Here is a 5,909-nt window from a genome sequence, read left to right as displayed (position 1 = left end):
TTTTTTTTTTTTTTTAAGTTATAAGAACATGGGGTAGTGGAAGTAGGAAAAAACTTTTAATAGGATTTAAAAAAAAAATATATATATATATATATATATAGGAGTAAAGGACGCGGGGTAGTTTTTCTTTTATAAGAATATTTTAAATTTTTTGTTGATTTACTATTTTAACCCATGGAATAATGATAAGTTAATTAAATTATGGGTATTTTTGATAGTGAAAAAGACAATAACTAACTTTCTAAATCCTCTCAATTTATATACTAGCCTCTGAGCACACGCTCACGCGCGTGCTCAAAGGCTCTTCTATTTTTTGGGTAAGGGTTAATTTAGAGTATTTATTATAATTTGGGATTACTATATTTTCCAATCACAACAAAAATCTAGGGGTGTGATGAAAAATTATTCACCACACATATATTTATTTTACGGTAAATTAATCGTAATTATTAGCCACTTACTACACATCCAAACAAAAGTTAAAAAGAGTTTAAATTTCAAAGATGTTAACTATCCTTAAAACTGAGAGAAGGTATGTAACATTTTTATGGAGTAGTAAATTAATAATTATAAAAAAAAAGAAAATATAAATTTAATTTCACATAGAATTATACAAATGATAAATATAATTTATATTACAAAATAAATTTTTTTTACAACAAATTTTTATGTTAAAAAAAAAGTAGCGTAAATTACTACTTCAAACAACTTAATTCCCTTAAAACCCAACACCAAATTAACCAATCATGCTCACATTCTCTCTAGCCTGCAATGCCTCCATAAATTCCTTCGTCCCAGACCTTGCAATTGTACCCAAATTATTCACCAAATTTATAACCCAAAAACTAGAAAAGTGTTAGCAGTCTAAAATCACATTAAATATTAAGTTCGTGGACCAAAATAAAGAAGAATAATATATAAATACCTGCATGCATAAATAGAGAGTCTGGTTGATTTTGTCTGGGAGGCTCTCAAATCAAATCTTATCCAATACCTACACATATAAATACAAAACCAATCTGGAGTCATCTTCTCAACAGGCTCCTTTTTAACGATTTCCATCAATTCATTTGTTTCAAAATGGCAAAAATTTTTGTCAGGTAAAACATGTAAAACGATCACCATGATTCATGATGAAAAATATAGCTTTTGATAATAAGAAGAAATAACCACTGCATGCCCAACAAACACGAATAGAACATATATTGTAGTAGATACAAACCATTTTGACAGTCACACTTCCCAGAGATCTTAGGAACAGCAGAGGACTCTGAAATTGCAAATTTCTGTGCAGTCGATCAAGTTGAGCAAAAGTACAATCGTTTTGAGGGCAAAAAATATTTGTATCAAATAAATAGCAGTTCTTATACAAAAAAAAAAAAAAAAAAAAGCAGTTGGTTATAAAAAAATCTAATGAGTGAAAGATACATGCAAAATAACCTTATCAGCATTCCACCACTACTCTCACAATTAGGGCTGTCCACGGGTCGGCCGGGTCGGGTTTGTGCCCAACCCGGACTCGACCCGCTCAGGTCGGGTGGGAGAGAATCAGACCCGCAACCGACCGCCGATCACCACGGGTCGAGTCGGATCGGATTCTAAAAATCGATCGGTCGGTTCGGTTGAAACCGACGAACAGAGTCGATGAGCGGAGGAGAGCAAAGCGTCGTCGGATTTGGCTGGAGAAGAGCGAAACGTCGTCGGATCTGGCTGGAGAAGAGCAAAACGTTGTCGAATCTGGCAGGAGAAGAGCGAAACGTCGTCGGATCTGAGCTTAAACATCGCCGGATCTAAGCCAAAGTTACCGATCTGAGCTTACACGTCACCGATCCGAGCTTAAAAGTCACCGATCTGAGCGATTTTTTGAAAAATATTGCCGGAACTGAGCTAAAATCATCAGATCTAAGTAGATCTGAGAAAAATCGTCGCCGGATCTAAGCGAAAGATGGGTATTCGTCGCCGGATCTGAACGGGGGAGGCTTTGATCTGAAGTGGTGGTCGGGCGGGTCGGGTGGCTGCGGTTTTAGCGGAGAAAACCCGCCACTCGACCCGCCGGAATCGGGTTTGAAGGGCTGAGACCCGCCGCCGACCGCCAGAGTCGTCGGATCGGGCGGCGAGCGGGTCGGTCCGGGCGGGTTTTTCGGTTTGCTCGGGTGAGCGGTTTCCATGGACACCCCTACTCACAATATTAGTGGGTGGTTATAATTTAGATTGTAAAATTATTTTTAAAAGAGAAATGATATGTTTACAACATTTTTACAATAAATCATAAATGACAGGTTGTTACTGATTTTTATTATTGGGGCAAAAAAGTAATCTTAGTGTTAGTTTCAAATTTGAACCAATAACAACTAACCACCTGTGATTTGTTGTAAAATTGTTGTAGACGTAGCATCTTTCTTTTTAAAATTCTAAATTTTATAAATAGGTAAAGTAATTTGAAAATTAACAGAAGAATAGTCCTATTTTTTGGGTAATGTTTTAGTGAAAGTTAGAGTTGCATTTTTACCAGATTATCTTTTAGTTTTGTCTCTACTTAAATATAGAGGTGTAGGGATATTTTTGAACTAAAAAATGAGGAATCCAAAAAGGGGAAGCCCCTTAAATAATAGTATCAGTATATATTAAGAGAATTCAGAAAGTTAGTTATTTTTTTTTTTTGGTCAAAAATACCCATAAATTAATTAACTAACAACTTAAAAATGGGGTTAAAATAGTAAATTGGCAAAAAAAGTTAGTTATTGTTTTTTTTTATTGTCAAAAATACCCCTAAATAAAACTTAAAAATGGAAAAAAAGTTAGTTATTACTTTTTTTACTGTAAAAAATACCACTACCTAAAACTTAAAAATGGGGTTAAAATAGTAAATTGACAAAAATAATAAATTTCTACTTCTACGGTGAAATATCTTTCTGTTTCTAATAAACTCCTACTTTTACGTTAATTTAAATTCCTACTTTTACTTTCTAACTCCCTACAAAATAGAATCATTCTTTTGTTAGTTTTAAAACTCCTCCAATCTATAAGACTCACCCCACGTATTCTTTTTTTCTTTTTTTTGGGTGATTGGAAAAAGTAAAAATCCCAAATTATAATAAATGCAAATTATTAATTTTTATCAAAAAAATATAAGAGCCTCTGAGCACGCGTGTGAGTGCATGCTCAGAGGTTTGTAGATATTAAGAGGATTCAGAAAGTTAGTTATTGTTTTTTTCCTGTAAAAAATACCCCTAAATTAATTAACCAACAATTTAAAAATAGGGTCAAAATAGTAAATTGAAAAAAGAAAGTTAGTTATTGCTTTTTTTACTGTCAAAAATACTCATATCTAAAACTTAAAAATGAGGTTAAAATAGTAAATTGATAAAAATAATAAATTCCTACTTCTACGTTAAAATGTCTTCCTAAGAGCATTCGCATCAGCTCTTGTAAATTCTATGTCTATTTTACATGAAAAAACCTACTTTTTCTATTTTATACGACCACTTTTACAATACACCCACATCGGTTTATCTATTTTCCACATTGATTCAATAAAACATTCCCTATTTTACAATTTTTTTATTATTACTCCCTCACTGCCCCTCTCTCTCACAGACCCACAGCCACCATCATCACCGCCCAGCCACCATCACCACCATCATCAGCAACCAAAAGCCATTAACCCACACAAATCAACCAAAATCAACATCAGATCAACAGCCACCATCATCACCGCCCAGCCACCATCACCACCCACACAGATCAACCAAAATCAAAGAAAAAGCAACATCAAATCAACCCCGATCTCCACCTAAAATCAAAGAAAAAATCATTGATCGATCATCGCCGCCATCAATCATCGCCGCCATCGACCTCGCCACGCTCATCGACCGTCAACCATCGATCGACCTCACCGCGATCAACCTCGCCACACTCATCGCTGCCATCGATCACCGCCGCCACGTTGTGACCCACAGCGCATATCAACAACATAATAATAAATTAAGAATTTTTTTTTTTTTTTTTTTTTGCATTTAAAAGCTAACACGTCCATTGTTAATTGGACAAAGTTTAGTTATAAAATTATTTATAATCTAAAGTTACAACCTTACTCAATACAATAAATATTTCTATATATTTTGAAAATCTAACAGTTAAATTGCATGTTATTTAGACTCTCAGTACACATGTCAAATTTTGTGTCAATCATATATTATTTACTATATGATCTATAAACCTATATTTTATGCATAATTTTAAACTACCAAAACTTGTCATTTAAATAATTTATTGATGACATAACTATTGATCTTTAATTTTCAACAAGTTTCGCAAGCATGGAGGATATAAAAAGAAGATGTAATCTAATGGTGAATTTATCAAAATTCACCTTCAATAAAAAGATATTGAGTAAGAATGTAGTCTTAAACTATAACTAATTTTGTAACTAAATTTTGTCATTGTTAATTTACTTAAGCAAGTGGTTCGAGTAATATATATTAAAATAAGTGAAATAATTGAAATTGATAAATATTATAACAAGTAATAAGTATTATTCATGGTCATAATTGTTGAGTGTCTATGGAACTAGGTTGGCAACTGTGATAAAATGTAATCATGTTGTAAGAGTTTTAGTGAGTCTTAAGAGTGTTTGAAGTTCAATTCAAGTCCATGACAAGAGCAACATTAAAGCTTAAGAAGAAATCAAGTTTCTAAATTCTAATACATGCTTGACACGATCTCGATAGACCAAGAATTACTAATCTCGATCTATCAAGATTTGTGTAAAACAAATTCCAAGTTTCTGTTACTCGGTCATCATGAAGCTAGAGTTTCATGCTTTCGAAGCCAATATATAAAAGCAACCATAGGGCACATTTTAAAAGACTTTTTGAGAGTTATGTGGTGTACACAAACTAATGGAGGTTTCCAAGCTCTCACAAAGCATCAATTGTAGATCAAAGTTCATGTTTTTGAAGATCTACTGATCAAGGTGAAGTTACTACATCCTATTAACAAGGAGTTGTTGGAGTGAATCTATAAGTAGGTACTTGAAGTCATGAGCGGGTGTTCACATTCAATGTAGTTCGTTTGTAGATTTAAAGTTTCATGCAATCACGTTAGTAAGTACTATATGAGGTAGCACATTAAAATATGGTTATTCTATTTGTAAAACTTCAATTTTACATAATGAATTTGTTTTCCTTAAGGTTAATTATTGAGCCTTCACAATGATTTTTACTTGAGGCAATTTTTTCATTGATATTTCCTTCGTACCCATATTGAGTGTTATTCATCTCTCTCTCTCTTTTTGTTTTTTATTTATTTATTTTTAATTTTTAGAATGGACTAAATCTTAAATCTGGCTCATAATTAATGATTGAGCACAGCTGGGGGCCTAAATTCCTTAACAATAATATAACTTTTGCAAAATATTTCTTAAGAAACTAGGCATTTTAAATGAGAAGTGATATGCTCACAACACTTTCACAACAAATTCTAAGGGTGTGTTTGGATATTGTTTATTTGCTGAAAACTCAAAACTTATTGTTGAAAACATTGTAGCAAGATAATTTTTAAAGGTGTGAATAGTGCTGTGGAACCCAAATTTACCTAAAAATTTGTGTTTTGCTAAGTTTGGTGGAAAAGTGAACAATACTCATGAGACCCACTAAAAATACAGAACACGTAAATTGGGCAAAATACCCAATCCAAACGCATGCTAATTGGCAAAATGACAAGTTGTTACAGATTTTTAATTTAAATTCATTACTGAAAGTACTTTTTTGCCTATCAATAACAGCAACTAATAACTTGCCACGTCAAATTTATTAACAAACCGTTGTAAAAAATGGACATAATATTTATCTATTTTTTAAATAGGCAGTTTGGTTGGTAGTATTTTTGGCATTTAAAATATCTCTAAA

The 5,909-nt window shown here is 32.7% G+C and overlaps 1 long non-coding RNA gene across 1 annotated transcript; it reads right to left on the bottom strand.

Annotated features, from left to right (window-relative positions):
• Positions 1-716: 716 nt before the first annotated feature.
• Positions 717-1,374, bottom strand: LOC136067562 (uncharacterized). Its single transcript, XR_010629012.1, has 3 exons — positions 1,223-1,374; positions 926-994; positions 717-800 (listed from the first exon to the last, which is right to left on the bottom strand). It is a non-coding gene; the product is annotated as an uncharacterized LOC136067562 (long non-coding RNA).
• Positions 1,375-5,909: the final 4,535 nt, after the last annotated feature.

Source organism: Quercus suber, unplaced genomic scaffold (genome assembly GCF_002906115.3).
Source record: "Quercus suber isolate HL8 unplaced genomic scaffold, Cork oak 2.0 scaffold_77, whole genome shotgun sequence".
In the NCBI taxonomy this organism is placed as follows: domain Eukaryota; kingdom Viridiplantae; phylum Streptophyta; class Magnoliopsida; order Fagales; family Fagaceae; genus Quercus; species Quercus suber.
The sequence above is the reverse complement of the archived record's forward strand: the minus strand, read 5'-3'. Positions and strand labels throughout refer to the sequence as shown.